This window comes from Schistocerca serialis, chromosome 4 (genome assembly GCF_023864345.2).
Source record: "Schistocerca serialis cubense isolate TAMUIC-IGC-003099 chromosome 4, iqSchSeri2.2, whole genome shotgun sequence".
NCBI lineage: Eukaryota > Metazoa > Arthropoda > Insecta > Orthoptera > Acrididae > Schistocerca > Schistocerca serialis.
In genome coordinates, this window is record NC_064641.1 from 543,882,090 (window position 1) to 543,900,010 (window position 17,921).

The 17,921-nt window shown below is 41.9% G+C and overlaps 1 protein-coding gene across 1 annotated transcript in view; it reads left to right on the forward strand.

The window, feature by feature from the left end:
* Nucleotides 1–17,921, forward strand: part of LOC126474597 (chondroitin proteoglycan 2-like) — a 141,396-nt gene that overhangs the window by 90,857 nt on the left and 32,618 nt on the right. The window lies entirely within an intron of this gene.

Here is a 17,921-nt window from a genome sequence, read left to right on the forward strand (position 1 = left end):
CTGACAGGACATGTGTGAGCTTGGGAGTGGAGGAGGGGCTTTAAAGGTCCCTTTTACATGTTTTTCTTGAATAACTCGAAAACCGCACAGTGTAGTAATAAAAAAGTTCCCAATACAAAATTTAACTATCTAACATTCTGCGTGGTTTCTGTTTGTTCTAAGTCGTGTCTCCCTACCACTTTTGCGCAACGACGCTCTGAGCGTGTTTTTTAGGGAATTGACTAGTTTCAACCTGGGATCTGTTGCTGGTAAGGAGACGCCAGGCCACACATGACATGTAGAGTTCAGAAGAGTTCAGTGAGACTAGCGATGATATAATCAAATCCTTAATGATTTCAGCATCAGCTCCACTGCACTCCCTGTAAAAGAATCTTCATACTAACTAAATTTAGTGGAAAGGGTTCAAGGCTTTCCTATTTTTAGTTAGCTGGTAAAATAACGTCGAAAAAGCAGTTAAGTTTACCATTGCAAAATTTTATTCTACTCACAAAACATTGTTTATAAATTGCACTATTGATAAAAGGAAATGTTTTAATACAGGATGATAAAAACCAACTGTGTTCAACAAAAATGTGAACGAATATTCCCTGAGTGGGTTTCCAAGTTCTACAATGGATCGAAGGATAACCTATGCCATATCACATCTATAACCTTGGTTTAAATTAAGTTTCACAAAAGAGAAAACTATCAAAATGGTCTACAATGACCCTCAATTATCTTTAATTGCTTATCTAACTTGTCATAAAGTACAGTGGCTGATGTGGCTTCTCAATAATTATATAACAGAAAAATCATCGCGTTTCAGATTTTTACTTCACGTAGCAAATGTGAATACCATGAGCTTCAATTGACGATCGATACTAGTATTTCGTAAAAAGGGGATGTAACAGATGAGACTTCTGCAGTTCTGAGTGAAGCCTTTTGCGCTCAAAAATGCGGCATCGCGTGCGTTCATTACCCTGTCGGTGTTCGTCAGGGGGCGGCGGCCAGCGCAGCTCCATACAGCTCGCCATCTCGGAAGCAACTCTCTCCTAACTTCTCCTTACTACAATTTACCGAAGTTGGTTTAAAAAAAAAAAAACTATCTGGCTGTGTTTTCATCTGACCAATCAGGGTCTCAATGTTAACATTAAGCTCTGCCTACAAAAATTCTGTCTATCCAATGAGAAACGTTATACTTTTCGTGGTGGGGCAATGTTTTTAAAGTTTGCAACGTAACAGAGACGCGAAATGTCTCACGCTAAAACTTGCAGCTGGTGTGGCCCTTTTAGTGTTATCGTAAGATCTATACTGTTCTTCTGGAGGGCTCTATCTTCTAATATGGGCTGTGGGGTGGTCCTGGCGGTTACTTTTCGTGGTGGGGCAATGTTTTTAACGTTTGCAACGTAACAGAGACGCGAGAAATTCTCACGCTAAAACTTGCGGCTGGTGTGGCCCTTTTAGTGTTATCATAAGATCTATACTGTTCTTCTGGAGGGCTCTAGCTATTAACATGGGCTGGGGGTTGGTCCTGGTGGTTAGCTGGCGACGTGGGTGTCCGTCCCTTATCGTAGGGCCTTCTAGGTTAACAAGGTTCTGCTCTCGGCTTCTGTTCTCGTTTCTCCCCTCGGAACTGCGTCTGTCTCATGGTGTGAAGGTATGACATGCATTTAGGCATTCTTGTGTTAGTCTGTGGTATTCCATTTGCTCACTCGTTACTCGTATTACTTTGGTTAATTTAATGTCACGATTTATTCGGAGTTGTGTGACATACTACTGGATTTGCTTATCATGTCAGGGTTTCCATGGAAGGTGTTGGATTTGCCTGACACAACTACATTAAATTTCCTACAAAAAGGTCCTGTCCACTTTCTACACTAGCACTAATATTTCTGTGTTGCAGGGGATGGAAAAATCGCAGATTGTTAAAAATTGTATTTTAATGGCATAAAATTGATGATTATTGTTCCGAGAAGTGGGCTAAGAACAAATATTAAAAATGTGCACCACACCTAACCGTCGCAGAGGCGTATTAAGGGATATATTGTGTTGCGTTGGTGAAACAGGGGCGAAAGGGGGAGGGGCGTGAAGATTAGAAAGGTGAGGGAAGGTAGGGTAGATCCTTCACAAGTCTGTAAACTGAAGGACGAGCAGGTGATTTTCTGTTTCTCTACTAGAGTACCTCATAGAAAGCGGCTGTAGGGTTCACAAAGTTATATTGAGCTTTGCGGAGTTCGCCTTATGAATCACTGGCGATTCAGTGTGCAGAATTGTTTGGGGGTGTTTATTTTCCGCAAGGTGCACTAACTTATCGTGTAATAAAGGTATGATTTACTAACAATACTAACACAAGAAGCCTGTGTGGACGGAATATACGCAAGTCTCTGTATGCTGTTCTGGTGGAAATTGATTCTTTGTCATCCTGGACACTAGCTGTAGCAGTCTTTTGAGAAAGGCAACAACCCCGTTCAATCGCTGCTCACGTTGCAGCGTACAGACAGACTATACCTCACCAGCATTTCCCTTCCAGTTCTCTCATGTGAGTAGACAAAGTAACGTCACTGAGCTCGTGCTGAGTTATTACGCCACACACCGCTGTGAAAATTGTCACTGTCTAACAGTTCTAACGACCCTTGCACCCGTAGTGGTGAGTAAGCAGACGTAGGATTAATGCTTGTTTATAATTATTTTTCAGCTTAATTAACTAAATTAATATTATATTTTTACATCCCAAGCATTAGTAAATTGTAGAGAGACATGAATGATCGATAAGTATATGTAAAACAGCCGGTTTTCACTGATGAAGTGCCAAAGGTTACGACTTACTCATGAAGAAATACTGTCGAGTACGTGTATAACTTAAACTTATATCTCTGAAATAAAGAGAACATAAACACATGTTTCATGCATGAGACGCATATATTTCTGTTGTTGTCCGTTCTTATTAATTTATGACAGACGCTTTCCTTGACAAGAAGAATCTTTTCTGGTGTCTAATGATTCACACCTTCTTAAACTTCACTCGACTTTTCAATGCACGAATATTTTTGTAAACGTAACGTCTTTAGCGAATGTGTTAAAGATTGTTACCGTTTGTGACTTAGCCGGCCGTGGTGCCGAGCGGTTCTAGGCGCTTCAGTCCGGGAACGCGCGACTGCTACGGTCGCATGTTCGAATCCTGCCTCGGGCATGGATGTGTGTGATGTCCTTAGGTTAGTCAGGTTTAAGTAGTTCTAAGTTCTACGGGACTGATGACCTCAGATGTTAAGTCCCATAGTGCTCAGAGCCATTTTTTTCGTTTGTGACTTAAACGTAGCAACAATAGTGGAATTGGTTTCTCCCGTGTTGGCAAACAGTTTTATTGTGTTTGACGTTTTATTATATCGTTTGATTTTACCTTCAGCTACAGTTGTGGCTTATATGGTACGTGAGATAACGTAGGTACTGCATTCCATATAAGTTTTACTACATTCCACATTCACTCAGTTAGGTGGAAGTGTAGTGGAGAAAACTTCACGTTACTGAGCAATTATAGGAATTCTTTCTGGAAGAGGTTAGGCCTTCTGCTGCCAGCTAGCCTTCTTTTGATGTTACGAGGAAACGAAATTCTTCTGCGTGTAGGTTTTAAGAGGGTCCTAAATAAACTGTTTTGCAGTGTATAGCTTCATAGCTCCCGCGGCCCGTGGGAAACTAAAGAAAGGCAAGTGTGGTGTCATTTTTAGTTAGGGCCACAAGTTTCTTGTGGTCTTATTAGAGATATTATCCACCGTAAACGAATTTCTAGAGTCATGTATATCTTCCCTACTTACGATGAGGATTTGAGATTAAATTTTATCTAACTAAATGTCCTTTGCATTGCTACTTCAGCCTGTTGTATTGCATCAATTTTCTCATCTGTTAATTAAAAGTAAGTGAAACTATCTGATACACATAAACTGTCTTTTACAGTGCTCTCATTCTCTTTACTCAAGTAATACCATCTTGTATGGCTTTCTTCGTTCTCTCTCTGTTAACATTTTTCACTTTTGATTTGGTTTTATTTTCTGGTCTCTTAATTTCAGGAAAGATGACATCTCCTGCATTTTTCTGCAACTTTTCTTAATATGGTACAGTGCTGTTTGTAATATGTAACTATCTGTGAAATATTATTTGTCCTAGTTTCACAACAGAAACAACAAATTTTATAATACTACAGTGGTTGTTAACAGTGAAAGAACAATTTTTTTGCAATGAACTAAATCAGTGTGTATTTCTCTGTCGCGACGTAATTTCGTGCATTTCAAAATGTTTTCTGATACAACATTTCGTCCTTAATGATTCTTTCTTTCCGCAAGAAGGCCTTCTTCATTGTTGGATATAAACACTGGTCTGGCTGCTACGGTCTTGCAATGGAGCTCCGAGTGTTCTTAAGTCTCAGTTGCCCAAAATGTGCTATAGCAGATCCACAGACATAGAGTCGTCGGAAATTTACAAAAGGCCTTAAAAAGTCAGATTTACTCATCTTTCCAAACGTCGTACGAGAACTTTACTTTTATTCCATTTCCAGTTGCATCATTAACTTCTAGTCAGTATGGCTTGTCGGTATGTTAATAGTTGCTGACATAACAAAAGAAAATAAAATAGAAAATACGCTTCGTGCAGATAAAAGCACATCGGCCCATATGAAATAATTTTGTTGCAGGTTACTTTCCTCGTTTGAGATATCAGCACGCTGTCAATTGATTGCGCCACTCGTGTAATCCAATACACACAGTGTAATCTGCATCAGTCCGTCATTGTCACAAAAATCATCACGGTACCTATAATTGATAATCGGGATTTAAACTCTTAATGAAAGCTTCCAGTAATGACGCAAGTATGCTTGTGCGTCAGCGCTGCATCACGTACCATGAGAATTACATAAATATGTATCTTACGTAAATGGACAAGTGCTCCTACTTCTTTCGGTTACAGAAAAATGCTTTACGAGCAATATCATATGTCATATGATAACTGATGATGGTCGAAGTAGAGAGGATATAAAATGTAGACTGGCAATGGCAAGGAAAGCGTTTCTGAAGAAGAGAAATTTGTTAACATCCAGTATTGATATAAGTGTCAGGAAGTCATTTCTGAAAGTATTCGTATGGAGTGTAGCCATGTATGGAAGTGAAACATGGACGATAAATAGTTTGGACAAGAAGAGAATAGAAGCTTTCGAAATGTGATGCTACAGAAGAATGCTGAAGATTAGATGGGTAGATCACATAACTAATGAGGAAGTATTGAATAGGATTGGGGAGAAGAGAAGTTTGTGGCACAACTTGACCAGAAGAAGAGATCGGTTGGTAGGACATGTTCTGAGGCATCAAGGGATCACCAATTTAGTATTGGAGGGCAGCGTGGAGGGTAAAAATCGTAGAGGGAGACCAAGAGATGAATACACTAAGCAGATTCAGAAGGATGTAGGTTGCAGTAGGTACTGGGAGATGAAAAAGCTTGCACAGGATAGAGTAGCATGGAGAGCTGCATCAAACCAGTCTCAGGACTGAAGACCACAACAACAACAACAACAACATCATATGTCATAAATTTCATCCTCTAAATCATTTAGGATTCCAAATCATTATTCAGTTCTGTAAAAGTACCAATCATTTGAGTTCGTCTTGTGTACGGTCGTGATTATGTTCCTAATTCTTCAAATTTCCCGTAAACTGCTATCAATAGACTAAAGGATCTCTAATTAATTTCAGTGTACAATTACGTGCTGAAAAGTAATGCCTCCGAAATTTTTATGTGCAAACTCTTAAAGCTTTTTAAATAACATCAGCTTAATTAACATTCTACATCTTTATCCTTCATCTACATCTTTATCCTTCATGTCTGCAAACTGACGCTTTTCTCCCAACGAGAAACCGGTTTGTTGATATTATCAATGTAGAATGTTTGACTTTGTTGACGGAGCCAGAACTTCACCTCTGCTTGCACCGCTTCATCATTATCAAACGTGCAGTTCTCTAAGGTGGCCTTTAAATTCTGGAAACAGATGAAAATAAAATGGGACCAACTCGGGGTTGTATGCAGGCGTCGAGCTGTTTCAGACGCAGCGCTCGTGTGTGGTCTGGCATTGTCACGCAGACAATGTGTGGCCGAACTCTTCGAATTCGAAACTGGCTTACAGCACACTGTTTCTCACGTGCTGACATACATTACACGCTTTCACGTTACGCGCTACAGCTCGGAGCCCTCTAGCGGCAAGGGGTTGCAATTTGTATCAGCAAAGCGGGAAAGTCGATCGAGTAATATGCATGACATGTAATACCTCAACCGATATTGGGAAAAGAAGAAAAATTTCGGATGCATTACTTTTGAGCACGACCTCGTAAATAACCGTCTTGGTCCTCAATTTACTCAAGCAGTAGTTCATCCATTTTCAGAGTTAGCGGATTTTCCCATAGCAGAAACATTTGACTTAGAGGACGAGTGATATTTCTTTCCGTAGCAGCTAGAGTTTCAAATGATTAGTCTGAAATTTAATCAAACCTGCTGACATGTTCGGCGACATAAAGTCTGTTACTATGCAATGAAAATATTTTTTTAATCACAGAAGTTGAATTACTTCATACCTCGCAAAGTTTAATACAAATTAAAATTTAATCACAATAACATGAAGTAAGGCTTATTTTGTAATTAGCACCGGAATTGGAAGAACAAAAGTCTGAACTTTTACTTGTTTCAAGACAGTGTTCCCACTGCTCAGATTAGATTGATCCGTGTAAACATTTGTTCCGAACGTTGTGGATAATGTTTGGAGCTTTTCCTCTCCGGATTATTGTGTCAGTAAATATAGAAAATGGTTGTAGGTGTCCTCAGACTAGTTGTCTTATCTTAGAACATACAAAGAGTTTGAAAGAAAATTGACAGAGTCTTTGGATAACTGGGATGAAGAAAATAACATGCAGCGTGATCCCGATTACAGCACTGCACCAAATGAAAATAATTGGGAGTCAGCCTAGGCCGTACACTATCCTTTAAAAAACGATGCATTGATCTAAAAAGAAAAATATGTGCAAGCAACAATATTATACGTAAACTGACTGTTTCAACATAGGGGGCGCAGCCTCAAGTTCTTCGGTCATAATCAGTGGGACTCTATTTGGCGGCTAGAGAATATGCGACCCAGTATGGGATGAGTCCTGCCACTCCAAATAAGTAGATGTCGCTACAAATGAGCTGTCAGGATTGTCATCCGACGTCTGAAGCCTACACCCGTCCTTAGCTCCAGCAAACATCAGATGCGAAGTAGCCAGCAAGATAGAGGGTAAAAAACATTAAACCACGGCACTTAACGTATAACCATCATACAGTTCCGACTCGTCTTATGTCCAGGACGAGCTTTCTCCGACGGTCAGTACCACTAGGAGGCCGACCTGAGATCCTCCACATATCTTTGTGGTTGGACTAGTGCAAAACAGAAACCAGTACCTCAAATAGGAAATCACACAAGAGCAGCCACTGGACATGGAGAGCACTAAGTATATTAAGAACAGGAGTCGCAAAATGTAGAATAAACATGATTACTTGAGGCTATTCTAAAGATGACCAGTATGAACACGGATCAACACAGACGATTGAAAATTTGCTCATGTGCTCAACAATGAAGTTTGTTTCCACAGCGGAATATCTATTTTTATGCAACGAAAAGGCCATTAAAGCTGCAGCGTTTTGGAAGAATGGAATTTAGCTGTTTTTTCGCGGACACGGAAAGCAAATATGTAAGTTAGGACAAGTGAATTAACGCGCTGATTTGCACGGGGTCAAATGCTCAGACAAATATAATTTCACTCCTCCACGTCTCTGATAGCATTCTCATGTCAGATATCTCTGTCAACTTTCATTAATCTCTTTCACGGCAGTCAACACAGAATAATACAGTGTCTCTCTCTCTCTCTCTCTCTCTCTCCCTTCTTCCTCTGTAAAATAAATATGGCAGATGCGGAAAGAAAATTTATATCTCATATTTCACGACTGTTATAAACGGTAGTATCTCGCTCTCCAAGTATTGCACAGATGCCTAGACATACGCTCTCGACGATTTCAAATGCACAAGTTCCAAGTAATCATCACCGTACTGTGTTCCTTTCTTTTAACAACCATTTCTTTTTCTTGTTATGTGCGCTTACATATACATGTCTTTGGAAGTCAAACACTCATAAGTAATCGTTACAAGAATTTCAAATGAAGTCTTTCGACGTATCTGTGTTGCACTGTAATGTAACAGCGAAATTTTATTCACATTGTCGGTTCCAACTTGCTACTATTATCAAATTCACTTCAGTATATCTGTTTAAGTGCATTTCATGTCAATCGTATTAATTAGAAATCTGCCCCATGCTGATCATTTAGTATAAACATTTTCCATGTCCAAAATTTTTCCCTTGATATCTTAAATCTATGTGTAAGATTTGGATACGGCTGTACTGCAGATACTCTGAGGAAGAGAACCAATTGTACACTTGAAAAGTTTCCCCTCACTCCTGTGGAATAGTTTCTTTTCGCGACTGGCTCATGTGCTGCACTTTAATCCTCCACAAAGGTTCACTGCTAACTTTTTCTTTCAAACTACACTGAAGAGGACACGAAATACATCTTATTTTCACATCTTTACTCAAACAGACGTTACGTTCCTCAAGGGCAACAAACTGTTAACGAAAGACCGCACGACTTACATGTGAAATTAAAAGTCACAATTTTATAAGACTTGATATGATCAATTTGTCCGATCGCACTTTTGTAAATTTATGACTGTTTCCGATTGCTCATGCAATCATATTCAGATCTGAAGTAGGCAGAAAAAGCTTATTCGTAAGAACTTCTACATACTTTCGATATGTATTGTATAAAAAGAAAAGGAAGTGTTCATTAACTCTTCGAGTTCTGATTTTTTTTCTGGAAGAAGGAGCATTTTTTTATGTGTTAAGAGCTCTTTGATGATTTTTAATGATTTTAGATACAAGATTTGTACAAAAGTATGTACCCGTTTTCAAAATATACTTTGTTCACTCGGTTTCATTTGATGGAGTAAAATAACTCATTACGAAGTATCTTCTCAGTAAAAGTTTATGTACATAATTTGTAGCCAGAGGGTCTGAAAGCGTTAAATTACTGCATCGTGCGACGTAAACGAAAGTTGAGAAGCGTCTTTCCACATCCGAACGATGATGTCTATTCTAATTCCACGCCAATCGCCTAAGAATGGCCACTAGGAGGATGTAAATCAGGTCTGCTTTAGATACACGCTGTAACGGTCGTGAGTGTTAGTTACCTTTGAGATTGGATGTTGATGTAAGCCAAGAACGCCTTTAAGACAACAAAGACGCCTTATTCAACAACTCACTTAACTTCAAGGAGGTCGTGTAATAGGACTACAGAAAGCTGGATGCTCCTTCTGCGACAATGCAGAAAAGTTTGTCGGGAATATAAGCACTGAACATGATTGCTGTACGGTCGCAAGAAGACAAGGCTGCGGTCTGCCACATGGGAAATCCGTGAGCGAGGACTATCGCGTACGGCGTATTTCTCTGCGGCATCGTACTGCATCATTTGAGCAGCATTTGGTACCACAGAGATACAACAAACTGTTACAAATCGGTTATTTCAAGGACAACTCCGAGCCAGATGCCTTGTAGTGTTCACTCCACTGATCTCAAACTACCGCAATTTGCGATGGAATTGGTGTCAACGAGAGTTCGTTGGAGGGCAGAGCAGAGGTCTCTTGTGTTTTCTGATAAAAGCTGCCTCTGCCTCGTTGCCAGTGACGTCCGTGTGTTGGTTAGAAGGGGGTCAGTTGAGGGCCTGTAACCAGCCTGTCTGTGTGCTAGACATACTGGACCTACATCAGGAGTTATGGTCAGGGTGAAATGTCATACGATAGCAGGAGCAGTCTCGTGGTTACCTCATGCACCCTGACTGTCAACCTGTATCTCGATCTGGTGATTCGATTCGTTGTACTACCATCATGAACAGCACTCCAGGGGGTATTTTCTGACAGGATAACGCTCGCCCACACACCGCTGTGTCGAGGTGTTGCCTGGGCCTACTCAATTATCAGATCAATCTCCAATCGAGCACATCTGAGACATCATCGAATTACCAGAATCATCCACAACCAGCATTAACCGCCCCAGTACTGACCGACCAAGTGCAACAGGCATGGAACTCCATCTCACAAACTGACATCCGGTTTCTGAATAACTCGATTCATGCTCGTCTGTATGCTTTCATTCGTCATCCTGGCAGTTACACCGTTCATTAATGTACCAGTATTTCGCTTTGCTATGGCTTATCTCGCGCTTACGTTAACCTGCGATCTTGCAATATTAATCACTTAAATTCGTTACATAGGCAAATGTATTCCCAAAGTTTCATTCTTCTGCACTAATTAGTTTTTGGTGTCCCGATTTTTTTCCATCTGTGTGAGTGAGAAGTGTGTGTGAAAAGATTGTTGTTGTTGTGGTCTTCAGTCCTGAGACTGGTTTGGTGCAGCTCTCCATGCTACTCTATCCTGTGCAAGCTTCTTCATCTCCCAGTACCTACTGCAGCCTACATCCTTCTGAATCTGCTTAGTGTATTTATGTGTGAAAAGGTATAACACATATTTTACACTACTGGCCACTAAAATTGCTATACCACGAAAATGACGTGCTACAGACGCGAAATTTAACCGTCAGGAAGAAGATGCTATGATATGCAAATGATTAGTTTTTCAGAGCATTCACACAAGGTTGGTGCCAGTGGCGGCACCTACAACGTGCTGACATGAGGAAAGTTTCCGACCGATTTCTCTTACACAAACAGCAGTTGACCGGCGTTGCGTACTATCACGTTTCTGACTTTGATAAAGGTCGAATTGTAGCCTATCGCGATTGCGGTTTATCGTATCGCGACATTGCTGCTCGCGTTGGTCGAGATCCACTGACTGTTAGCAGAATATGGAATCGGTGGGTTCAGGAGGGTAATACGGAACGGCCACGTATCACTAGCAGTCGAGATGACAGGCATCTTATCCGCATGGTTGTAACGGATCGTGCAGCCAATTCTCGATCCCTGAGTCAACAGATGGGAACGTTTGCAAGACAACAACCATCTCCATGAACAGTTCAACGAAGTTTGCAGCAGCATGGAATATCAGCTCGGAGACCATGGCTGTGGTTACCCTTGATGCTGCATCACAGACAGGAGCGCCTTCGATGGTGTACTCAGCGACGAACCTGGGTGCACGAATGGCAAAACGTCAATTTTCGGATGTATCCAGGTTCTGTTTACAGTATCATGATGGTCGCATCCGTGTTTGGTGACATCGCGGAGAACGCACATTGGAAGCGCGTATTCGTCACCGCCATACTGGAGTATCACCAGGCGTGATGGTAATGGGTGTCATTTGTTACACGTCTCGGTCACCTCTTGTTCGCATTGACGGCACTTTGAACAGTGGACGTTACATTTCAGATGTGTTACTACCCGTGGCTCTACCCTTAATTCGATCCCTGCGAGCCGGTCGGAGTGGCCGAGCGGTTCTAGGCGCTACAGTCTGGAACAGCGCGACCGCTACGGTCGCAGGTTCGAATCCTGCCTGGGGCATGGATGTGTGTGATGTCCGTAGGTTAGTTAGGTTTAAGTAGTTCTAAGTTCTAAGGGAGTGATGACCTCAGAAGTCCCATAGTGCTCAGAGCCATTTGAACGATTTTTTTTTTTTATCCCTGCGAAACCCTGCATTTCAGCAGGATAATGCACGATCGCATGTTGCAGGTCCTGTATGGGCCTTTCTGGATACAGAAAATGTTCGACTGCTGCCCTGGCCAGCACATTCTCCAGATCTCTCACCAACTGAAAACGTCAGGTCAATGGTGGCCGAGCATCTGGCTCGTCACAATACGCCAGTCACTACTCTTGATGAACTGTGGAACCGTGTTGAAGCTGCATGAGCAGCTGTACCTGTACACGCCATCCAAGCTCTGTTTGACTCAATGCCCAGGCGTATCAAGGCCGTTGTTCTGGGTACTGATTTCTCAGAATCTATGCACCCAAACTGCGTGAAAATGTAATCACATGTCAGTTCTAGCATAATATATCTGTCCAATGAATACCCGTTTATCATCTGCATTTCTTCTTGGTGTAGCAATTTTAATGGCCAGTAGTGTAAATGAGGAGGCTGCCATTAAATGGAATTGATGATGGGGTATAGGTGCATATCAGTAAATTACGAAGTCATGCAACAAATAAAACGCAAAATACAAGAGGACACAGACGAATTGTTGCACGCCCGACGAGTTGGTTGCAGCCAGCAGGAGCCGCATTCTTCACACGCGCTCTGACTTCCTATTGTCTTCAGTCACTGCTGTGTTGTGGAAGAGCGCAGATCAGTCATAATTGAACGGTTTCGCTGTCTTCTTGGTTTCAGGTTAGAAACTAACACTGCTAGTTTAGTGAGAATGAGTATTTTAACATTTTTGTGTTGCTGCTTTAGTGGTATGGTGTTCTGACGTCGTGTGTTAAAATGTAGTGCATCATATACAGACACAAGAGGGAATCTGACGCTTACTGCCTCGCGTTGCATTTCCCGCTAAAAAGCTCTTATAGAGTACTCGTACCACATAGTGATGGCCGAAAGCGACCAGATCCAGGTATCACAAGCATGTACAAAGCGTACAAAGCCAGTGAGCACGTATACTCGGTGCTGCAGCACAGGAAATATCGGCATTGTGGAGTTATATCATTCATTCACAGGATTTATTTCGACGATCCGATGAATAATACACTCTCTCTCAAACACTTTCATACACACACACACACACACACACACACACACACACACACATGCGCGGGCGGGCGCACGGAGAGGGGGAGTGGGAGACAGAGTTACAGGCAGCAGATTAGAGAGAGAGCGTAACATTGCTGGTTGCGGGAATGGGTCAGCAGCACCCTCTCATGGCGTTTGAATGATATATAAATCTCCCAGATGACGCATGGTAAACGAAACCATCGCAAAAAATTACAACACATTCAATTCTGTTTAACCCCCTTTTTCGCCTGTTTATGTGTATTAAAACCATCATCAAATACAGAAAATCGTTTACTTTGGTTCAGGTATCTCATTAGCAAACTGGCAGTTCTACAAACATGGAATCGAGGAGTCAACTGAAAAACGAATAAACAGATTTTTTGCTCAGTCTCTGCAGGAGAAGGATTTTCTCAGGACTTACACAATCTGCTTTAAATATTAGGTAATAGATTTCCTTTTTTCTATTTATAAAGATTTTAACGTCCTTCTTCAGTTCACAGAGTTCAGATTACTGGATCTTGTGCATCACACAACAAACTAGAATTGATTTGTCACTCAGGCATTAAGAAGATCTTGGATACCATCCTAAAACAAATGCTTGTAATTAATATGTTCTGTAGTCTCCACAGTTAGATATACTTGATGCAACGTAGACAGACCATTAATTAAATACATCCGTTTGACTTAATGAAACTCTCACATCTTTCCGAAATTGGGCAGTTAATTGACACAGAGAAAGACCTTCTTCCATTATATCGCAATAAGGCCAATCTGCTCGTCTCGTTATAGAAAATGCAGATTCCAGGAAACGTAGTCGACGTTCCATAATATTCAGGTTCGTTGAGAAGATGACGGATATTCCTTGCTGGAACCTTCAACTACAGCAGATGCTTTAAGTGCTGTCAGATCTTTCTACTTCATTGCAAGAGTAATGATATTACATGCACTTCGCTCTACAAATAACTTTGTTGTGTGTACAGATCAGAACCCATAAAGAAAAGTCTTAAGGCTGAATATAATGAGCGTACTCTAGCATATTCCATAATAGATGAGCACATATTTCGTAATACATCCATACGTGCCTGAAAATTATTACCAAAAAGCAAACAAAAAAAATTGCATTACTGGGGGTCTTACGGAACGGAAAAGGAAATTTTCAAGATATCTAATGCGAGCTGTGATGAGGGAACGTTTTCGTATAACAAGTCACTGATGACATTTCCAATAAAGCAGATTTATTAAACACGGTTTTCCGAAACTCCTTCATCAAAGAACACGAAGTAAATATTCTTTAATTCCAATTAAAAACAACTCCCAATATGAGAAACATAGAAGTAGATATCCTCGGTGTAGCAAAGCAGCTTAAATCACTTAAAAAGGGCAAGGCCTCCGGTCCAGATTGTATACCAGTCAGGTTCCTTTCAGAGTATACTGATACAATAGCTCCATATTTAGCAATTATATACAACCGCTCGCTCACAGAAAGATCCTTACGTAAGGACTGGAAAATTGCTCAAGTCACACCAATATCCAAAGAGGGGAGTAAGAGTAATAATCCGTTGAATTACAGGCCCATATCACTAAGGTCGATTTGCAGTAGGGTTTTGGAACATATACTGTATTCGAACATTATGAATTACCTCGAAGAAAACGATTTATTGACACATAGTACGGATTCAGGAAATATCGTTCTTCTCTTTATACTCGTGAAGATATGAATGCTATCGACTTGTGACGTCAAATTGATTCCATATTTTTAAATTTCCAGAAGGCTTTAGACACTGTTCCTCACAAGCGTCTTCTAACCAAACTGCGTGCCTATGGAATATTGCGTCTGTTTTGCGACGTGATTCGTGATCTCCTGTCAGGAAGTCCACAGTTCGTAGTAATAGACCGATAGTCATCGAGTAAAACAGAAGTAATATCCAGCGTTCCCAAGGAAGTGTTATAGGCCCTCTGTTGTTCCTAATCTATATTAACGACATAGGACACAATCTGAGTAGTGGTCTTAGATTGTTTAAAGATGATGCTGTGATTTACGTCTTGTAAAGTCATCAGATGGCCAAAACGAATTGCAAAATAACTTAGATAAGATATCTCTATGGTGCGATTGACCCTGAAAAAGAAAAAGTGTGAAGTTATTCACATGAGTACTAAAAGAAATCCGTTAAATTTCGATTACACGATTAGTCACACAAATCTGAAGGCTGTAAATCAACTAAATAGTTAGGGATTACAATTACAAGTAACTAAATGGGAATGATCAAAAAATGGCTCTGAGCACTATGGGACTTAACTGCTGGGGTCATCAGTCCCCTAGAACTTAAAACTACTTAAACCTAACTAACATAAGGACATCACACACATCCATGCCCGAGGCAGGATTCGAACCTGCGACCGTAGCGGTCGCGCAGTTCCAGACTGTAGCGCCTAGAACCGCTCGGCCTGGAATGATCACATACACTCCTGGAAATTGAAATAAGAACACCGTGAATTCATTGTCCCAGGAAGGGAAAACTTTATTGATACATTCCTGGGGTCAGATACATCACATGATCACACTGACAGAACCACAGGCACATAGACACAGGCAACAGAGCATGCACAATGTCGGCACTAGTACAGTGTATATCCACCTTTCGCAGCAATGCAGGCTGCTATTCTCCCATGGAGACGATCGTAGAGATGCTGGATGTAGTCCTGTGGAACGGCTTGCCATGCCATTTCCACCTGGCGCCTCAGTTGGACCAGCGTTCGTGCTGGACGTGCAGACCGCGTGAGACGACGCTTCATCCAGTCCCAAACATGCTCAATGGGGGACAGATCCGGAGATCTTGCTGGCCAGGGTAGTTGACTTACACCTTCTAGAGCACGTTGGGTGGCACGGGATACATGCGGACGTGCATTGTCCTGTTGGAACAGCAAGTTCCCTTGCCGGTCTAGGAATGGTAGAACGATGGGTTCGATGACGGTTTGCATGTACCGTGCACTATTCAGTGTCCCCTCGACGATCACCAGTGGTGTACGGCCAGTGTAGGAGATCGTTCCCCACACCATGATGCCGGGTGTTGGCCCTGTGTGCCTCGGTCGTATGCAGTCCTGATTGTGGCGCTCACCTGCACGGCGCCAAACACGCATACGACCATCATTGGCACCAAGGCAGAAGCGACTCTCATCGCTGAAGACGACACGTCTCCATTCGTCCCTCCATTCACGCCTGTCGCGACACCACTGGAGGCGGGCTGCACGATGTTGGGGTGTGAGCGGATGACGGCCTAACGGTGTGCGGGACCGTAGCCCTGCTTCATGGAGACGGTTGCGAATGGTCCTCGCCGATACCCCAGGAGCAACAGTGTCCCTAATTTGCTGGGAAGTGGCGGTGCGGTCCCCTACGGCACTGCGTGGGATCCTACGGTCTTGGCGTGCATCCGTGCGTCGCTGCTGTCCGGTCCCAGGTCGACGGGCACGTGCACCTTCCGCCGACCACTGGCGACAACATCGATGTACTGTGGAGACCTCACGCCCCACGTGTTGAGCAATTCGGCGGTACGTCCACCCGGCCTCCCGCATGCCCACTATACGCCCTCGCTCAAAGTCCGTCAACTGCACATACGGTTCACGTCCACGCTGTCGCGGCATGCTACCAGTGTTAAAGACTGCGATGGAGCTCCGTATGCCACGGCAAACTGGCTGACACTGACGGCGGCGGTGCACAAATGCTGCGCAGCTAGCGCCATTCGACGGCGAACACCGCGGTTCCTGGTGTGTCCGCTGTGCCGTGCGTGTGATCATTGCTTGTACAGCCCTCTCGCAGTGTCCGGAGCAAGTATGGTGGGTCTGACACACCGGTGTCAATGTGTTCTTTTTTCAATTTCCAGGAGTGTAGATAATGTTGTGCGTAGAGCAAACCAAAGATTGCGATTCATTGGCAGAACACTTAGAAGGTGCAACAGGTCTACTAGAGAGACTGCTTACACTATGCTTGTCCGCCCTATTCTGGAGTATTGCTGTGCGGTGTGGGATCCGCATCAGATGGGACTGACAGATGAAATCGAAAAAGTTCAAAGAAGAGCGGCTCTTTTTGTACTATCGCGAAATAGGGGAGATACTGCCACAGACATGATACATGAATTGGAGGGCAATCATGAAAACAAATGCGTTTTTCGTTACGACGAGTTATTCTCATGAAATTTCAACCACCAGTTTTCTCCTCCGATTCCGAAAACATTTTGTTGGCACCCACCTACATAGGGAGAAATAATCATCACGATAAAATGAGAGAAATCAGGGCTCGCACAGAAAAATTTAAGTGCTCGTTTTTCCCGCGCGCCGTTCGAGAGTGGAACGGCAGAGAGATAGCTTGAATGTGGTTCATTGAACCCTCTGACAGGCACTTCATTGTCAATAGCAGAGTAATCACGTAGATGATATAGATGTAGAACAAGGAATAGTGTAATATTCTAAGACAAGTCATTAAAAATTTAAGGAGTGTGTGAATCATAATCGGAAACGAGGTCTCAGAGACACGTTAAACATCGATAGACTGTAGCAGTACTTTGATTCAACAAAATCAGAATATTATATATGACAATTTGCATCTATAAGATACCTTTTATTTGTTTTCGTTTATTTATTTATTTATTTACTTTTATTTATTTATACCTATTTGATTAGGGTCATCACGCGTCCTCTTACACCAGATCAGGGTTTCACACATAATGTCCTTTTTTTACATCATAGTTACCTAAGAAACAATTTTTATATGACAGTAGTATTAAAATGATCTGAGTGTCTGAAGTGGCAGTGTAAGTAAATGATACTATGAACCAATAGATTTATTACTGGTAGTACTTGTACTATTGTAGGTGTTGCCTCTAATGGTGTTAATAGTAATAGTAATAATAATAATAATAATAATAATAATTAATAATAATGACACTAAGAATTTACACTTGCGCAAAATAGACGTTTTCTGATATAGTGGGTTCTGGGGTTATGGAAATTTAAGAAGACTGCATCGGCTAAGAATACTGGGAAATGAGGAAGATCTGTTGGGGAAGAGAGATGTACAGTGTACCGAGTGCGTACAGGGACAATAGTAATATTTATTTCTTTAGTAGAT